The sequence below is a fragment of the Hyla sarda genome, chromosome 7, assembly GCF_029499605.1.
Source record: "Hyla sarda isolate aHylSar1 chromosome 7, aHylSar1.hap1, whole genome shotgun sequence".
Classification (NCBI taxonomy): Eukaryota; Metazoa; Chordata; class Amphibia; order Anura; family Hylidae; genus Hyla; species Hyla sarda.
The window spans coordinates 189,617,488-189,639,075 of NC_079195.1; the positions used below are offsets into that span (position 1 = coordinate 189,617,488).

General features: G+C 41.0%; 1 long non-coding RNA gene across 1 annotated transcript in view; it reads right to left on the reverse strand.

The window, feature by feature from the left end:
- LOC130282931 (uncharacterized) overlaps positions 1–21,588 on the reverse strand; it is a 70,582-nt gene that overhangs the window by 25,621 nt on the left and 23,373 nt on the right. Inside the window, exon 3 of the long non-coding RNA XR_008846555.1 lies at positions 5,125–5,964. This is a non-coding gene — a long non-coding RNA (uncharacterized LOC130282931). The remainder of the gene's footprint in view (positions 1–5,124; positions 5,965–21,588) is intronic.

The window sequence follows — 21,588 nt, forward strand, 5'->3', positions numbered from 1 at the left end:
GGAAGGTTTCATTCCAGGGTTATATTGGTCAGACAAGGTACATTTGTCTGTAATTGGTGCGGATATTTTAAATTTGGGGCTGCAAAATATAATTGAGAAGGCCACTGTTATGGGGTAGGCATGCTTGTTTCAAGCATGCGTATGGGGGTGTCACCTAGATTTCCTGGCAGGACAGCTGTGGTGAATGAGTTCACTGGTGTTTACATGTTGGAAGATGGTTTATCTGGTTATTTATTTATGAATTAAATTATTGGTTATTTATTAATAAATGATTACCCTAATTACCCTCAATAAACGTCCGTGGCCTTTTACCCCAATTTGAGTACGGTGTGGCTATTTCTCTGAGGTAAAGTTGGGGGGTGTGGGGCGGTCCCTATCCCATGTATAGGCCCTGGAAGATAAGGGAAGGGCCTCATGGGATGGGTCGCCCCCCCCCCCCCCCCCCCCACGGTGGTTATGAGAGTTAGGAATTAATGTGATAGCGGCAATATGAATAAAAAATCAAAATCAGTACTTAAAAAGTTAACAAAATTACTTACTTGTGGCGGAGCTTCTCTCATAGGTCATCGGTTGTTGCTGGGCAGAATGGAAGATGAAGCTGATTAGCCAGCACAAGCAACGGCGGGAACCCTGAAGGATATTTAAGATCCAGCTGGACAGAGTGGGCTGCTATTCAGAAGATCTACCTGAAGTAAGAATAGGGGCCCATCCCTCCCTCCCTGTCACGGCTGTTTTTGAGGGTGTCACCTATGGTGGACAGCGTTATAGTTATAGATGTTATGGTTTAAAAGGGGGTGTCACCCAGATTTCCTGGGTGGACAGCTGTGGTGAATGAGTTCACTGGTGTTTACATGTTGGAAGATGGCTTATCTGGTTATTTATTTATGAATTAAATTATTGGTTATTTATTAATAAATTCTTACCCTAATTACCCTCAATAAACGGCCATGGCCTTTTACCCCAATTTGAGTATGGTGTGGTTATTTCTCTGAGGTAAAGTTGGGGTGGGGGGGGGCGGTCTCTATCCCATGTTACTGCAACAGACCGGGCACTGCCCAAGATGATGAGAGGTGCAGGGGGGTTATGGGGGTGATGAGACGTGCAGAGGGGGTTATGGGGGTGATGAGAGGTGCAATGGGTGCTTATGTTAGGTGCAGGGGGGTTATGGGGGTGATGAGAGGTGCAGGGGGTTATGGGAGTGATGAGAGGTGCAGGGGGTTATGGGGGTGATGAGAGGTGCAGGGGGGATATGGGGGTGATGAAAGGTGCAGGGGGTTATGGGGGTGATGAGTGGTGCAGGAGGGGTTATTGGGGTGATGAGAGGTGCAGGGGGGTTATGGGGGTGATGAGAGGTGCAGGGGGGTTATGGGGGTGATGAGAGGTGCAGGGGGGTTATGGGGGGGATGAGAGGTGCAGGGGGGTTATGGGGGTGATAAGAGGTGCAGGGGGTTATGGGGGTGATGAGGGGTGATGAGAGGTGCAGGGGGGTTATGGGGGTGATGAGATGTGCAGGGGGGTTACGGGGTGATGAGATGTGCAGGAGGGGTTATGGGGGTGATGAGAGGTGCAGGGGGGTTATGGGGTGATGAGAGGTTCAGGGCGGTTATGGAGGTTATCAGAGGTGCAGGAGGGGTTAAGTGGGTGATGAGGAGAGGTGCAGGTGGTTATGGGGGTTTTGAGAGGTGCAGGGGGGTTATGGGAATGATGAGAGGTGCAGTTTTTTTTTATTTATATAAAGTGTGAGTGAACTAAACTGTATGGCTATGCTGTGGTTCCTGTAGGCTTTGCTCCATGTCTATTTTGCTTGGGGCCCCTAAATTCCATCAAACAGCCCTGAGCGAAGTCGTTCAGTTGGTAAGCATTCAGCAGTCATACAGGTGCGCAGGGTGAAATATCTGTGCTGTCAGTTCTCCTTTGCCTGGATACAATGATTTATGGGTAACACAATGGCAAATAACAGAATACATGTAGGAAGGAAGTGTTCTGGAATTCAGCCGCCTTCTCATTCTTCCACATTATAGCTGTCGCTGTGTGAGAGCAGAAGCTGAACCCACTGCATGGCTCATAGTCCCCCTACACAGCAGATGTTTTTTTTTTTCTTCACACCTGATTTTAACCTTTTACAGACCAGATTTATCCCTTAAGAACAAAAGAATTTATTTATTTTTAGTTTTGCCTCTTTGCATTCCGACAATCATTGCATTTGACATAGCTGCGTGATGAGGATATGGGCATACCAAATATGTCTATGTAATTTCTTCCATACTATTTGCCTTTGCTTTTAAAGGTGTATTGAAATTATAATATGAGCTGTACGTACCCTTGTAAAAGAGTGGCACAATTTCTGGGAAAAAGAAGGCAAAAAGCCTTTTTTTCTTAATCCTGGACAACTTTTAAGGGGTGGCTTGGTGAAAAAAAATGATCCTCTAATCCGGTGTTTCCCAACCAGTGTGAGGTAGGGATATGAGGATGGGATATGAAGATGGGATATAAGGATGGGATATAGGGATGGGATATGAAGATGGGATATCAGGATGGGATATAAGGATGAGATATAAGGATGGGATATGAGGATGGGATATGAGGATGGGATATGAGGATGGGATATGAGGATGGGATATGAGGATGGGATATGAGGTTGGGATATAAGGATCGAGAGAGGGAGAAAAAAGCAGAAGTGGCGCTGATAGTGCGGTTAATCCCAGATGATATGGGATGCAAGTTAGGGTTTAGGTAGATTTTGCTCGCTTTCATGTGTTGTGCGGGCAGGCACAACACTGATTAGCGCTTCTAAAAGTATTCCAGTGTTGGGAGACAGTCGGCCGTCGGTCCCGCTGAGGCAGTGGTGTAGCTGCAGGGGGAACAGCTGGAAGGAAGGCAGCCTGGCAGGGCTGACTTCTGGACCAGGGTTAAAATCTAATTTTTTGGCTCAATAGGCACACTCCCGGAGACTTGAGATTCTAAATCAGTGCCATGCTGTATACTGCAATTTTTAACCCAATAAAGACAGCACTGATTTACAATCTCAAGTCTCCGGGAGTGCGCTTATCGAGCCAAAAAATCGGATTTTCCCCCTGGTCCAGAAGTCAGCCCTGCCAGGCTGCCTTCCATCCAGCTGTTCCCTCCTGGGATATAAGGATGGGATATAAAGATGGGATATGAGGATAGGATATGAGGATAGGATATGAGGTTGGGATATAAGGATGGGATATGAGGATAGGATATGAGGTTGGGATATACGGATAGGATATGAGGTTGGAATATGAGAAGGGGATATGAGGACAGGATATAAGGATGGGATATAAAGATGGGATATGAGGATAGGATATGAGGATAGGATATGAGGTTGGGATATAAGGATGGGATATGAGGATGGGATATGAGGATAGGATATGAATTTGGAATATGAGAAGGGGATATGAGGACAGAATATAAGAATGGGATATGGGGACAGGATATGAGGATGGGATATGAGAACTGGATATGAGGCCGGGATATGAGGATAGGATATGAGGTTGGGATATAAGGATGGGATATGAGGATAAGGATATAAGGACAAGAGTGTTGTTTTTCCGCTCCCACAATATAAAGGTATCAAGACTGGGAAAGGTTAATAATAATTAAAAAAAAGTCCCTTCGATTAATCTATAAATATTAGATGGTAACTCCACCAGAAAAACAAGGAAATTCCCAATGTAATTGGGATTCCTTCTCACTTGTTTAAAATGAAAGGGATTTACCAGTTGTAGCTTCTCTGTATAAGATGTATGTGTGTGTGTGTGTGTGTGTGTGTGTGTGTATATATATATATATATATATATATATATACAGTGACCCCCCGACTTATGATGGCCCCGACATATGATCATTTCAACATAAGATGGCCTCTCAGAGGCCATCGTATGTTGAAGGCAGTATCGACATATGATGCTGCTGTGTGTCGGGGCCATCGTACAAACAGCTATCTGACAGCGCTGACAACTTCAGCAACTGACAGATAGTTGTTTAATGTGCCCCGTTCTGCCCCCTGTTACTCACATGCTGTCCTGCTAACTCACGCAGGCTTCCACTGTGAGCTCCGTGTAAGCTCCGCCCCCCAGTGCAGCCATAGCCAATAGCCTGCAGAATCTTGCTGCAGGCATCCAATGAGCTGCTGGCTGCTCTCCCCTTCCTTTCCTATAGAGCTGTAGTCGGCAGGATCGTAATGCAGGACATTCTGTCCCCCCTGAAGGTATTTAAAGAACTGTACAGTACTGTATGCGATGTCACACATCACATACAATACATATACACACTATACACCCCATACATCAATGTTTCCCTATCAGTGTGCCTCCAACTGTTGCAAAACTATAACTCCCAGCATGCCCAGACAGTCAGTGGCTGTACATGCATGCTGGGAGTTGTAGTTGTGCAACAGCTGGAGGCACCCTGGTTTGTTAAACACTCCCCATACACTCCACATACAATGGCCATCCCAGAACCAATTAGCAGTTTCCCATAGAGATATGTATTCAACATACAATGGTTCCAAGGCCCCAGAACCAATTACCATTTTTACATAGACATATGTACTCGACATATGATGGTTTCAACATATGATGGTTCTCCTGGAACCAATTAATATCATATGTTGAGGGACCACTGTATATATATATATATATATATATATGTATCCAATAGAAACAGCACATCGAGAAGAAAATGGAAGAAAAGAAGGAGTGCACACATGTTCTGAACCCACTGGTTCTTCAATTGATCAAATTGTCAAAATGCAGGCAGCACACCAAGAGTAGAATTCAAAAAAGGTGGATTTATTCCATGATGTGAGAGAGACTACGTTTCTCCAGCCTCATGCTGGCTTTCTCAAGTGCTTAACAAGTGACATGTTTAGGGCTTTTATAAGCCAACCAATTACATAATTATGAAATCATCAAACAACAATTAACAAATGTAAACAATACAGAAATATCATATGAACAAGGCATCCCATGTATCAGGATGCAGATCAGTGTCACCTCTGCGTACACTACGTGCACATGCTCTACGGTGCATCACCCGATCGTGCCGTGCAGTAAGTGTCCATGATATAAAAGTGTCCATAGTTCAATGTACATAGATTACCTCCTGAGCCGCTACCATGACACCCTCCTTCCGGGATGCCGAATACACATGGTTTCAGCCTCACACAGTGATAAAAAATCGACTTCCGGTGTTCAGACTCCGTCACAGAGCGTCCATAGCAACCTATGTGTTGCCGCATCTAGCATCGTTCTTCGTGCATGCTCACTTTTAGCAAGAGAGCATTCTTAGAGACGCACAGCAGAAGGGCAATTCCGCATAGAGACAAGCGTCCTTAGCAACGGGATTAGTATAGCATCTTTGGTTAAATGAAGTACATCGGTGCTTCAGTTGCAAGATTTGCTCAGCAGGTAAATTGATTTTCAGCCATATTGAAATATGCATATCAAGAGAAATAGTGTCGCCACTGATCCATACAGAGCATACACTCCGGGGCAGAGACATAGCAGTCCCCTGTGTATAGGGTATATATAATTGGTGTACATCATATACATGGATAACACCAGCACCGGATAGGGGATGTTCCAGTGACGAAGACCAGATATCATCACCCACATTCCATAATCCCTTACCCACACAGTTAAAGGGAAATTTCACCAATATACCCCTATTGCACATATGTGAATAACATGCATATTTGTGACAGTGACAATGTTCCTCCTGAATGAACTGAAGTAAAGCATATTATCAGTACCTCCAGAAATAGAAGAAGAAATGGCTCCTGTTGTGGCAAACATAATTCCAGGTTGCTATGGGTGACGGCAAAAATTAAAGGGATGAAACAATAGATTATATTCTTGGTTGTGACGATTTTCCTATGATGAAGGATGGACGGTCCTGGTAGGAGTGGCATCATGGGCGGTCTCAGGTACAGATGAAGTACTAGAATACAATAGAAACAACATTTTATATTACATATCACAATACCACATACAGCAAGATATTCGTGACCGCATTTAGGGCTCAATCTGTCAACGCTTCATCATTTTGGGTAGGACAGTGAATTCAACATTTAATCCATTAGGCTTTAAACTATTGAGTAAAAAAATACACTTAAGTTCCCCTGTCTGTAATTGGGTTAATCTGTAATATGTAATATTAAACTTTGTTTCTATTGTATTCTAGTACTTCATCTGTACCTGAGACCGCCCATGATGCCACTCCTACCAGGACCGTTCATCCTTCATCATAGGAAAATCATCCCAACCAAGAATATAATCTATTATTTCATCCCTCTAATTTTTGCCGTCACCCAGAGCAACCCGGAATTATGTTTGCCACAACAGGAGCTGTTACTCACGTATGTGCAATAGGGGTAAATTGGTGACATTTCCCTTTAACTGTGTGGGTAAGGGATTATGGAATGTGGGTGATGATATCTGGTCTTGGTCACCGGAACATCCCCTATCCAGTGCTGGTGTTATCCATGTATATGATGTACACCAATTGAGCACCTCCCTGTATACCCTATACACAGGGGACTGCTATGTCTCTGCCCCGGAGTGTATGCTCTGTATGGATCAGTGGCGACACTATTTCTCTTGATATGAATTTTTCAATATGGCTGGAAATCAATTTACATACTGAGCAAATCTTGCAACTGAAGCACTGATGTACTTCATTTAACCGAAGATGCTATACTAATCCCGTTGCTAAGGATGCTTGTCTCTTTGCGGAATTGCCCTTCTGCTGTGCGTCTCTAAGAACGCTCTCTTGCTACCAGTGAGCATGCACGAACAACTATGCTGGATGCGGCAACACATAAGTTGCTATGGATGCTTTCTGATGTAGTCTACGCGAAGAACGGCGCTAGATGCGGCAACACATAGGTTGCTATGGACTCTCTGTGAGGGAGTCTGAACACTGGAAGTCGATTGTAATCTATGTACATTGAACTATGGACACTTTTATGTCATGGACACTTACTGCACGGCACAATCTGGTGATTAGTGTTGCTCGCGAATATTCGCAATACGAATTTTATTCGTGAATATCGCATATTTGCGAATTCGCGAATATAGCACTATATATTCGTAATGACGAATATTCGTTTTTTTTTTTTTTTTTATAAAATTTTTCTTTCACAGTACACATAACAGTGATCATCCCTCTCTGCTTCCAGCTTGTGTAGTGTAAAGAAGGCTCTAATACTACTGTGTGAGACTGGCGTGCGAATTTTCGCATATGCGAATATGTACATATGCTAATTTTCGCATATGCGAATTGTTGCATATGCAAATGTTCGCATATACGAATTGTTGTATATGCAAATTTTCGCATGTGTAAATTTTTGCGCATGCGAATATTTGCATATGCGAAAATAAAGCGCGAATATTCGCGAATATATGACGAATATTCGTCCATATATTCGCGAATATTCGCGAATTCGAATATGGCCTATGCCGCTCAACACTACTGGTGATGCACCGTAGAGCATATGCACGTAGTGACACTGATCTGCATCCTGATACATGGGATGCCATGTTTATATGATATTTCTGTATTGTTTACATTTGTTAATTGTTGTTTGATGATTTCATAATTATGTAATTGGTTGGCTTATAAAAGCCCTAAACATGTCACTTGTTAAGCACTTGAGAAAGCCAGCATGAGGCTGGAGAAACGTAGTCTCTCTCACATTATGGAAGAAATCCACCTTTTTTTTTTATTCTACTCGTGGTGTGCTGCCTGCATTTCGTCTATATATATATATATATATATATATATATATATATATAGACAAAGAATAAGTCAGCCAGCACTTTAGTTGATACCAAACTATTATATGGACCTGGCCTACAGGTGCATGCTACTAGGCTAGATATACAGCAACAGAAGAATGCAGCAGCAGCTGGCTGACTTATTCTTTGTCTGTATTGCACATACGGGGGAGTGGCTACCTCCATGTTGGCCTTGCACCCCACCCACCTCTATCAGGTGTGTATATAAGGTGGCTTGGATGTTCCAGATCCTGCCATGCTTACTGAACTGTTCACACAGAGGCATATTCACAGTGTAGGGTCCGTCCCAGGAGGCTACCTTATCGCGGTGGGACGGTCCAAGCTATTTGACCGCCGGCGGAGACAAATTTGCGAGCTAAGTGCCTCATTATTTCATAGTTTCACATTTGCATCTATTACACCATAGCTGTATAGCTCTCCATGTTTTAACTGCATATTCATGTTGCACCTATATCCTTGTGCTGGCAGTGTGCTGCTGCATTCTTCTGTTGCTGTGTATATATATATATATATATATATATATATATATATATATATATATATATATACTATTAGATATCAATCTGAGGACAAAAAACCATTACAGATCAGATTTGTTTCCTAAATTGTTTGGATGTATGAAAGCTGTGCAGGGACTGAGATATGATATGGTATACCAGACCAGTTTATGTCCTCTGGGCCACTGTATATTTACATTATAGACATATGACATACATTTGTGCACAGAATAGGAACTAACAGAGAGATGTTCTCATCCCTGCATAACTATGGACATATCCTCATCATTACACTCATACATAGCTTCTACACTGATCAGACGATTCATCATGTTGAGTCATTCCACCCACAGGTGCAGTGCGGCGATGACAAATTCGGCCATGCGGCTGACACCCAGAGCTCAGGACTACATCTATTAACTGCTTATTTGGGCACAGGGCAATTTATAGAATATAAGGGGGATATCTGCCACATTCAAGAAGCTGAGATAAGGCAATTGCCTTTAGGCCCTTCATCCCTTGTTTAGAAATCCTAAGCAAATAATGCTCTCAAAATGTAATAAAAAATATCTTTTTATTAAATTACTACAGACAACAGAGAAGGGGGAAATTGTCAAGTGTTGTGTCTTAAATAATCCCCCGCCAGTGCACGGACACAATAAATGTCGAGGTGCCCACATAAACCCTGCTGTAACAGAAGCTGCCTGTGCCACTTAAAGGGGTACTCCTGCCCTAAGACATCTTATCCCCTATCCAAAGGATAGGGGATAAGATCTCTGATCGTGGGGGTCCCACCGCTAGGGAAACCCACAAACTCTCATGCAGCACGCCAGCACTGGAGGCCCCGAGTCTGAAGACTCCCGACTACGAGGCCGGAGTATCAGCCACCACGATCAGAGATCAGATGATTAGACATCTTATCCCCTATCCTTTGGGTCAGAGTACCCCTTTAACACTTCGATAGCAGCTGGAAGTGTCAAAAAGAAGCTAGATTTTATGAGATTCTATGTTCAGCTCTGTAAGGCTTTATTCACACAGCAGAATTTCAGGGCAGAATCCAGCAAAAACATCAGCAGCTGAAATACCGTTTCCGACACAGAAAGAATCCACTCAGAAATGCATTGCTCTCTATGAAGATGGCGTATTTCCGAGCAGCCCTAGCACTGGCAGGTTCTGCCAGCACCACTCTGTGTGGAATGTCCGGCCTGAAATTTTCACCATGTGAACATTCCCTTAGGGTGCGTCCATCAGAGAAAGTTTTTACATAAAGAGGACACTGTAATAAAAAAAAATTTCTAGGCTCTACATTCAGCTTTCCCTTGTTTTCATAGTTTTCACCAGAGCAAAGAAAGCTGAATGTGCCACTCCCTCTCCCTCCTGCTGTCTCGTGCATCTTTGTGTAATGCAGACATGTCAAAAAGTTTTGACTGGTTGAGGTCTTAGTGCTGAGACCTCCACTTATTGCTAGATATATTTGGCTGAAACATACAGCAGTGAGCGTCTCCCCCCGGCTCTCATTGTGGAAGACAGCATGTAATATAGTCTATAGAGCTGTTAACTGAAAAGTAATGAAGTTGGGGAGTAAAAGGCACTGCCACGCGCCTCACTCTGTATCTAGTGAACATCTCGATGCTGAGACCCCTGCCAACTTATACTTATGACATGTCAAAAGTGTTTATATTTTTAGATAAATGCACATATCGCAAATCTACAGGGTGGGCCATTTATATGGATACACCTTAAAGGGTACCTCTCATCAAATAAACTTTTGATATATTTTAGATTAATGAATGTTGAATACCTTTCCAATAGCATGTTAATGAAAAATATGCTTCTTTCTATTGTATTTTTCCTGATCAGTCCTGGCAGCAAGCATTTCTGACTCATGCTGGAGTCCTAAACACTCAGAGCTGCCAGCCTGCTTTGTTCACAGCCAAACAGGAACAAAGCAGACTGGCAGCTTGTAGTGTTTAGGACTCCAGCATGAGTCTGAAATGCTTGCTGCCAGGACTGGTAGGGAGACCCCTAGTGGTAATTTCTTCAAAGTGGAAAATTAAATAGAAAGAAGCATATTTTTTAATAACATGCAATTGTAAAGTTATTCTGCATACATTAATCTATAATATATCAAAAGTTTTTTTGATGAGAGGTACCCTTTAATAAAATGGGAATGGTTGGTGATATTAACTTCCTGTTTGTGGCACATTAGTATATGTGAGGGGGGAAACTTTTCAAGATGGGTGGTGACCATGGTGGCCATTTTGAAGTCGACCATTTTGAATCCAACTTTTGTTTTTTCAATAGGAAGAGGGTCATGTGACACATCATACTTATTGGGAATGTCACAAGAAAAACAATGATGTGCTTGTTTTTAACGTAACTTTATTCTTTCATGAGTTATTTACAAGTTTCTGACCACTTATAAAATGTGTTCAATGTGCTGCCCATTGTGTTGGATTGTCAATGCAACCCTCTTCTCCCACTCTTCACACACTGATAGCAACACCGCAGGAGAAATGCTAGCACAGGCTTCCAGTATCCGTAGTTTCAGGTGCTGCACATCTCGTATCTTCACAGCATAGACAATTGCCTTCAGATGTCCCCCAAAGATAAAAGTCTAAGGGGGTCAGATCGGGAGACCTTGGGGGCCATTCAACTGGCCCACGACGACCAATCCACTTTCCAGGAAACTGTTCGGACCTGACACCCATAATGTGGTGGTGCACCATTTTGCTGGAAAAACTCAGGGAACGTGCAAGCTTCAGTGCATAAAGAGGGAAACACATCATCATGTAGCAATTTTGCATATCCATTGACCTTGAGGTTTTCATTGATGAAGAATGGCCCCACTATCTTTGTACCCCATATACCACACCATACCATGAATTTTTGTGTTCCAACAGTCTTGGAGGGATCTATCCAATGTGGGTTAGTGTCAGACCAATAACAGTGGTTTTGTTTGTTAACTTCACCATTCACATAAAAGTTTCCTCATCACTGAACAAAATCTTCTGCGTAAACTGAGGGTCCTGTTCCAATTTTAGTTTTGCCCATTTTGCAGCACCTGAAACTACGGATACTGGAAGCCTGTGCTAGCATTTCTCCTGCGGTGTATATAGTAGTATATAGCAGTGTATACGTATACTGTAAGCCTGTGCTAGCATTTCTCCTGCGGTGTTGCTATCAGTGTGTGAAGAGTGGGAGAAGAGGGTTGCATTGACAATCCAACACAATTAGCAGCACATTGAACACATTTTATAAGTGGTCAGAAACTTGTAAGTAACTCATGATAGAATAAAGTTACGTTAAAACCAAGCACATCATTGTTTTTCTTGTGAAATTCCCAATAAGTTTGATATGTCACATGACCCTCTTCCTATTGAGAAAACAAAAGTTGGATTCAAAATGTCCGACTTCAAAATGGCCGCCAGGGTCACCACCCATCTTGAAAAGTTTCCCCCCTCACATATACTAATGTGCCACAAACAGGAAGTTAATATCACCAACCACTCCCATTTTATTAGTTACATAGTTACATAGTTAGTACGGTTGAAAAAAGACATACGTCCATCAAGTTCAACCAGGGAATTGAAGGGTAGGGGTCTGGCGCAATATTGGGGAAGGGATGGGATATTAAGGTGTATCCATATAAATGGCCCACCCTGTACATGAAGTTTTGCCATTCGTGTTGCTGTTTTTTGGGGGGGATTTGTTGTAGAAGTGTTGTATCAATCGGATCTGCCACCACTTATGAAGGTTTGACAATGAGTAGAGATACTGGGAGTGAAGAGGCTACATTGCTGGCTCCGGATCACTGGCTGTGTATGGCACTGTAATATGGCCCCATCATCTGTTGGACATGGAGCCACATACTTGGATTGGGAATGGGCTTTTTCCATAAGTATGTTTTGGTATATCATAAAGTGCAATGAAATGTTCCCTCTACTGTCAAAAACATAGGTCCTGGCACCAAATTGATGTGCTGACCAGTATATTTCTATAAGTTTCATTGATTTCAATGGAGAGATCTCCCTACTGAACCCAGTTATTTTTTAAATGAGTTGAATGAGTCGTGTGCCCATTTCACATGCCATCTGATAAAGATAATTAACTAGGATAGCCCTTTTAAGGCCACGTGCCTCACATGGCGTCTTTATATTAAAAGTGCTGCCAACCCAGCAACATAACAGCCCTTCAGTGCAGATTGTACAGTGATTGTATCCTGCAATTATTTCATTAAACACAGGACTGCCAGGCTGGCATACTCGCTCTAAACAGACCATTTTTAGAAACAGACAGTCGAATGGCAAATGCTAAGCTTGTAATGTTGCCAGCTAAGGCCTGGAGGCTTGTGTGTATGTGTAGGCATTTTTGCTTGCTTTCCCATATGCTTCAGGGACTAAGGACAAACAAGTATATGTGTTATTAAAGATATTCATTTATAGACTAAGCATGAGTGTTCTTGGCTCTCTGCAGCCTGTCACTATGGTTTATACACATTGTCAGTGTTTACAGGCGAGGGTATTTCCAGATGTGGTTGAACTTTAAAGTCCGTCATACCCTGGCAGTTTATACAATCGGCCATTATGATGTCATGGTTTTTGCTCCCATATATTTCCCTGTCCTTTTACTCCTTTGCAGCCTCCTCATGTGACGGCAGTGTTGCCATGACAACTCGAAACGCATCATATATCTATACTTAATAATAAATGCCCACTCTGCCACTGATATTTTCCATTATTTTTCAGACTTTGGAAATTTATGATCATAAGAGTGTTCTGTAATCTATTTTACTACATTTTATTCACTGCCGTTGGCTCAGTATGAGGATGTTAAAAAGTGTTCCTGTCCCTAAAAAAAACTTATGACATGTAACAAAGACAAAAAGTTTCAATCGGTCGTGGTCAAATTTTATTACCTCATCTATCAGGATATCGAGCAGGGAGAAACACGGTAGAGAGCTTCACTCCCCAGCTCACAGCTATCTCCGTCCTGCGGCCCCATTACAAGTCTGTGTGACATGCCAAGTTTATTTTTTACATGACAGGGATACTTTAAAGGCTATTAAGAGCATGGGGGGCCTTGCGTTTCTGAAGTCCTCATTAACACAAGGACAGATAGACTAGGAGTCCCCTTTAACTTTTTAACAACCAAGCTAGAACACCACTTTATTCAATATACCGTAGCAGCAGCATCGTGATGTTTTGCAGTATTTTTTCCCCAGAAACTGTATTTTTTTGTTTTAATAACATATGTTACATTTCGTGACCTATATTGTAATAAATGGGGAAAAGATCAACAAAATCAGAGGTGATAACAATACAATCAAAAGAGATGTAGAAAGAAGAAAGAACATCACAATATGCCACATGACAAAGAGGTAAAATATGAAAGGAAAATCACAAACATATCACAGAACACATAACAGTGAATGACTATTCATTCTATTGTAAGATAAGAAAATGTCACAACAAAACAATGTTTATTTCATATTGTAATAAGAGATTTCACAGTCAGGGCTTATTCACAATACAGAATTTACATATCACATATACTGTATATGACATCACAATGTCTATATCACAATGAATATCACAATACTAGGATTAAGAAATAAAAGTAGACGTACCAATGTGCAAAAATAGAAAAATTAAGATAAAGCTCAAGGCTTTAAAGTGATTATATGAAAATGAAACCTATTTCAACTGTCTAATAAAGGAATCTATAATGTGAAGTAAAGTTTTTTTTACAACCTTTCTGCGGCTTCCTGTTCTGTCTGTACACTCTTCAGACAACACTATTTTCCTTCCACTACACCTTTTTGACTATAAAACTGTCTACTATGATGAGAGAGAGACAGAGTTGGCTGAATTCCCAGATAGAGTGTATGACAGAAACAGGAAGTCTGTTATAGGATGTACACCAGCCAGGAAGTGGGCCAATGAAGACCACAGAGCTGACAGTTTGCACCAGAAACAGTAGGAAAGCATCAAAGACCACATAACCTAATACATTTTCATTAATAAGAAAGATGAAAGTAGGTCATTGGAAATCCCCTTTAAGTCTCAATGACAATGTGTTGAGATATAATAAATTATAGCACCTTTAAGGGTCTATTCACGTACAGTATTCTGTGCAGATTTGATGCGCAGGATTTCAAGCTTGCAGAAAATACTGCTAATCCAAATCTGTGGAGAATACTGTACGTGGGAATAGACCATTAAGGTAAAAGCACATAGCTTATACCTCATACACTTAAAAATGTCAGTAAAACCTGCTGATTTTGGAGGGACCAGCCAACTGTCTAATGTTTATGGGGACGATTCTCCAATTTTTCACTAATCTTGTTGGGGGAGAAAAGGATTAGGCATGTTGCATTTCAACTGCCAAATCCTTTCATATTCTGTGAGATAAGCCGCTGACAGAGGGGACTGGCGGCAAGTGTGGCGTATTCCCCAGGGGAAGTAGGATTTGACCTTCACAGTTTTTCTCAAGTTTTGCCTCCACAGCAGTGCTCCTGGCTACTTGTTCTGCAGGGAACTTTCAACAATGAGTCATTTAAGTGAAAAGAAATGGGCTGCAGGTTTGGTGAATGGGGCAAAATCTGCATAATTGCCCTTGGAGGGTGAAGGGTTGGGATCCTGAAGGGGAGACTACACTTCCTATTATTATATCAGAAGTTACTAATTGAAAAACAGATTTTCTAAACCACATGTCGATTTTAACATTGACATGTAAAATATAACAAAAAACATCACAAAGTGTGTGTATTCATTTATCATGATATTACAATTAATTAAAGGGGTTATCTGAGATTAATAGAACATGACACCATTTTGTCTGGTATTACAGCTCAGCCCCATCCATTGCCAAGACAGTGCAATTTCTTAAAGATGCATCCATGTTTCTCTTGTCTCATATAAACCCTTTAGGTCGTGAAAGACTATGGAAGAGTAAACCAGTGGATAATAATTGGATATAGGGTCCAAAAAGGGTTTAACTATTCATCAATTTTCGTAGTCCCCCAAAAAAACTATATAACAATGCATATACCACAATGCATAATGGAGGGAAGGATGACATGACAAGGGCGACATGGATAAGATTACAGACATCACAAGGGGGACATAGATAAGAATGCAGTTAATGATGTGACAATGGAGAGACATGAATAACAACATCTTATATCACTCTGGTGGATTTAACAATAGTGATACCATTGTGATATCATTGTATCCATTGTGATGTAATCATTTGTGATTGTAAATATATTGTGCTATCTTTTACTGCACAATGAATCTACTTATGAATGAAACAATTTTTACAGTTTCGGTTAACACCTTTATAATATCTGCAGGGGATGTCTACTGTATAATACAAAGGAATCCCTGATGCTATGAACAGGATCAGAAGTAACTAAGATGCCATGGTCAATAGCGACTATAACATTAGCTCCTTCTCTCACCTCATTGGCTCCCTGAGATGCAATTGCAGGGTGCCGATGGGTTTCTATAGCAGCTGACACCCTAAGAGTATCCTTAGTTCTGCCATCTGAGTATGGCTATAGGGTACTGCTAAAGCAAAATTTCCCAACTAGTGTGTCTTATGCTCTTGCAAAACTACAACTGCTAACATGCCCAGACAGCCTTTGGCATGCTGGGAGTTGTAGTTTTGCTACAGCTAGAGACATACTGCTAGGTAAAAACTGTGCTAGGTTTTTTTTCTGCCTTTTTTTTAACAAAAAACACCAAAAAAAATGTCAGAAAAACTTCCACGGATTTTTCCTGCATTTTGGCGTTTTTTCTGTCATTTTTGGTTTTGAGATTTCATTTTTTGCCCCTTTGGAATTTTTCTCAAAATTTGGGATGGAAAATTTTTTTATTTAATGACATTTATATTTTTTATAACAACAGTTTTATACATTTTTAAACAGGGATCAATTTATGTGGGTGGACAGAGAACTAAAAATGTAGCCGGCAATAATTAAAATGTAGAAAGGGGCCATTTAAATGTAAAAATAATATATTGTTTAGAATAAATTTTGTTAAACTTTTTATTAGTAACGTAACTTAATAATGTGTTTAATAAAGTGTGTGTGTTTTTAAATCTTTTCTTAATTTTTTAAATTTTTTAGGTAGTACTACTAGTCCCAGCATGGAAAACACTGTTAAAAAGGTATCTCCATCCCTTTTTTGCATCGCTAAAGTCCAAAAAGAATAAAAACTGCCTGCAAAAACACCAAAGTTAAAACCCACATGGTGTTTTTTCACTCCCATAGACTTCTATGGGAGAAAAAAATCAAGATTTTTCCGAAAAAAACACCAAAGTCTCAACAAGAGGTCGTTTTTGAAGAACTTCCAAGGAGCCAAAAATGCCAAAAAGATTTAAAAAATCGCCAAACTGAAAAATGCCAAGTGTATATGGCATTTTGCAGTTCCCTACTGTTACAGATAACATCTGCCCGCAGCATTTTTTCACCAAAAAATTGGTGCTTTTATTGGCGTTTTTGCAAAAATAAAATAAACTAGCGGAAACCTAGCCTTAGGGCATAATAGGCTGACAGATATCATACACTAGATGCGCTTTTTGTGTGTTTTTTTTTTTTTTTTTTTTAAACAAAGAAACAGAAAAAAACAAAGCACAAACATGTGCCATTACCAATCTTGGACCTGACGAAGAGGGGGGTCCCGCCCCTCGAAACGCGTTGTCCATAACTATCTGTTACCAAATAAACCTTTTTTATTTTATCTGTTTGAAACACGGTTAAAATTATTTATCCACTCTGGAGAACGCCTAAAGACATCCTCTTCTAGCTGTGTTTACAGCGCTTCTTGACTGCTAGATATCATACACTTCTATACAAGGTATTGCCGTGTAATCTAGATGCAATCATGTGATTGCATGGAGTAGTCACTTAGTGGTAACATAATTTTTTTTTAAATTTAGTAAGATGTCAGCATCTTATGTCGATGTCAGCATCGACATACAATGCTTTTATATGTCGGGGCCATCGCATTAACTGCTATCCGACAGCGCAAAATGCTTAAGCTGCTGTTGGATAGCAGTTTAAGCATCCCGGACAGGTTCACTTACCTATTCCCGCTGCTCCACTTTGCGATCCTCCGGCTTCTTCTGCATCTTCTCCAGGGTCCGGGCCTCGCTTTCCGGCGTCGTTATTACGTCGCTGCGCACGCCGTCCCGGCGCACACCGTCCCGGCGCAGCAAAGTAATAACATCACCAGAAAGCGAGGCCCGGACAGCGGAGAAGATGCGGAAGAAGCCGGAGGATCCCGAAGAAGACGCCGGAGCAGCGGTACAGCATCGGGAGCCCCAGCATCGGGAGCAGAGGACGCGGTCCGGAGCGGTGGGGACAGGTGAGTATTAAATGCACTTTTTACATTGCACGAATCCCTCAACATATGGATTCAACAAACGATGGGTCTTTTGGAATGAATTACCATCGTATGTTGAGGGACCACTGTATATATAACACCTATCACTGCAACCATAATAATCCATACTATTAAGTTAACATGTTGTTTATCCCACATAGAGAACACAATCATAACAAAGTAACAAAACAGGGCAAGTAAAGGAATAAAAAGAATAAAAATAAAGCTTGTTTTACGAGAATTAAAAAACATCTCTCAAATAGATATGTTATGTTTTTTTTTAACACCAGTGTTAACCCTTACTTCTTGAGATATATATATATATATATATATATATATATATATATATATATATATGAGAGCTTCTCCACATTTTTGCACTATATAAAAAACCTTTGTTTACATCTGAATAGTACTTTTTGCCCAATTTCTTTTGTATTCTAATATACTTGTACATTTCCCTTCTCTGTAGACCATTATCCTTCCACTAATGCTTCCCCCGCTCTGAAGTATTGCTCCAATAACTCCTGGATTGCTGCTAATCCATTAATCCTTCCTGCACTCCCTGCACCAGCACCGTTATTTTTCCCAATAGACTATTCCTCCAATAACCCTGACTCTGAAGTATCATGTGCTCTCCTAATGAAATCCTTCTGTCAGATAAACTCTATCTAAGGACCCTTCTCAATTTTAGTTTATGTTTTAGTTTATGTTAGGTGCTGCACCCCCAGGGGAGCACTCTTCTACTAATCCCTATAATGATCTAAAGTATGTTGTTTTCTAGTGTCTCGAGAGTTCTAGTTCACTAATCCCATATGTAAAATGTCTTCCGACTACATTTGGGAGGAAATAACTGTATTTGGATTGACCGGTTTTCATTGGTGTCAATGGTTGGCTGCAATGGCAGCTGTCAATAAAGCTTTGTCTCCCAAAAGAGAATCTAAGGTACCTCAAGACTTTGGTGAATTGTTTTGTTTGGTTAAAGGGGTACTCCAGTGCAAAAAAAAATGCCTCAGATGCCGGCCACGGACCGTATCGCTCCCACTAGCGCTTCGTCAGGCCGTTTACACAGTTTATGGTGTAAACGGCCGTTTATGTTTACAGTGTATCACACACGTCAGGCCGTTTATGTTTACAGTGTATCACACACGTAGAGCACCTCCAGACACTATAGCTCCCTCCGATCCATCTTCTAATCCCAGGTGTAATACCCTAACCTAACGGTCAGCATACCGCAGGTCAGTGTTCACATTACACGAGAAGGGTAGAGTACTTGTGTCGTTTCCTCCCCTTTTGGGTATTATTTGAGATTTGGACTGCATTCATTTGAATATTTATTGTCGCTGGTCACGTGACTCCACCAGGACGTGGAGTCCCAAACAATGAATACTTAAATTGAGCTGGTGGTGCCCACCTCCAGCACGGAATTCAGAGAAGATAGAAGGGGATCTTCAGTGGAATATATTTCCGGACTAAGGGGGAAATTTATCAAAATCTTTGCAAAAGGAAAAGTTGCCCAGTTCCCATGGCAACCAATTATATTTCTTCTTTCATTTTTAACAAGGCCTCTGCAAAATGAAAGAAGCGATCTGATTGGTTGCTATGGGCAACTGGGCAATTTTTCCATTGCACAGGTTTTGATAAATCTCCCCCTAATAGTATGTATTTTAGTCAGTGATCCCTCATCGGTCTCCTGTTCACCCACACTATAACCCAATGTATTTGGTTTAGTGTGGATGAACAGCATGACTCTGCTTTCAGTCATAATTCTCGAGTAGGGTGAGACCCCTTACATTTGGGTTCTAGTCCGGATTACGTAAACAGGGTAACCCTGTTAATCTTAAAGCAAAATAGATTCCTGAGTATAATTCCACTATTAGCATAATGCCTACTGGAAATTTACCTTAAATGCCTATAAATAAAATCCATTTAAATGAGCATGTTAATAAAGTATTATTCCACTGAGTGCACCACATGTCTGGAGTACTTTTCCTCTGGATAAATAAAATCTGTAAAAAAAAAAAAAGTTCCATGTTGTTCAGTGATGCTCCTACTGTACATTGCAATCCCTGATGCGGAAAAGTAACTTTTCTTCTCACAAGATAAGGTATGTGGGAGGTCAACTAATAACTATTATTAGGTTTATTATTAAAAGCTTGGTACAAATAACAGCACCTTATTCTTGGGCAGTGCCCTGCTAAAAAAACAAAAACAAAAAAAAACATCATGTTCTGTGGAGTTTGGCTCCATAGCAAAGCTAGACTTTGTCAGCAAACATTACACTCTCTTGGGATAGTGACCTCCGAAATGTTTTCTGTAACATTCTGTAAAAACACTAAATATTAGAATGTTACATTCGCTCTCTAAGGACATAGGTGTACAGACGTAGATAAAGGAACAAATGGATAAATCAATGTGTAACCATTACTGAAAAACAACATACAAAGTAACGAATTCCAGCACTCCAAAGGAGGATAAGGCTGGGTTCACACTATGTTTATCACATACGGGGACCAGATCCAGCTGGTAGATGGGAAAACCTGGCGCTCCCGTATCCCAGCCGGGCTTGGCCCATATCTCATTCATTTGAATGAGCCAACAGGAGTCAGATAGTGACTCCGGTCTGCTAATTTTTTCCCTGTATCCGGTATACTCCAGTTTTAGGTCTGGTCATAAAACCGGATACGGGGCAAAAATGAGCCGACCGGAGTCACTATCTGACTCCGGTTGGCTCATTCAAATGAATGAGATATGGACCGGGTCCGGTTGGGTCCGGTTGGCATACAGGAGCGCCACGTTTTCCCATCTCTCAGCCGGATCTGGTCCCCATATGTGTTAAACATAGTGTGAACCCAGCCTAAAAGTAGCTTCGTTTATTTACACCGACAAAGAGACAGGTACAATAAGAAAGGAAGTAGTTAATGCGGTCTGGTGAAGTGTCTTGTAAAGAAGGCCCTTTGGTGAAGTGCATGTACTAGTTATATTCCTGTTTTTCTTGTCTCCATGTCATTCTGAATAAAGGAAAATACTTTTATCCTCCTTTCGAGAGCTGGAATTTGTTATTTGTATGTTGGACTTGCTTATGACCCACAGCTGCCCAAGCACCAGTAGCAATAGATGACCACGGAGAAGCTGACCGTATTTGTTATTTTGGGTCAGTTCACATGAGCGAATTTTGTGTGGATTCTTCGCTGGATTTTGTTACCATTTTAATGGGTTAGCAGTAATTCTGCAATAGTGGCAGATTTGCAGACCCATTGAAGTCAATGGTAGGAAACCCGTGTGAATGGACTCTTACAATTAATGAAGAACATCTTGTAAATGTACCGAGACAGGCAAGAAATATTTACACTTATGTTTATATTTACCATTCTGTATATTGTATTTTATGTGTTCTAGAGTTAGATACAGTAGACAATACCAAAACATGCAAATTTTAAGAGTGCATGACTGTTATGACCACAAGGTCCCTGTCTGCCAAATAGGAGGAAGAAGGGCATTGATCATGTTTCTCTTGCACTTCTGCTTACTAAAAAAAATCTGTATTTTTACAGATATGTCACGAGTGATTTGTCCCTGAACTATTCTTCCCCTAAAATAGTTCTGTTAAAGAGTAATAAAATAAAATTGTCCACCCAGTAGGTCTGCAAGTTAACCACATTGTGATTCAGTGAATGCAATTCAGTAGTGTCTACTTCCACAGCAGTCTGTAAAAAAATATTCTGATGAGTAAAATTTATCTGCCATAAACATCTTGGTAAGTGTCCCAATGCCAGGGCCCCATCCAATTGGAAGACTGACTTCTGTGTTTGAATTAGTACTATTGGTACAATTTGTACGAATAGAATCCCTCACAACAGAACAGCAGCGGAAAAT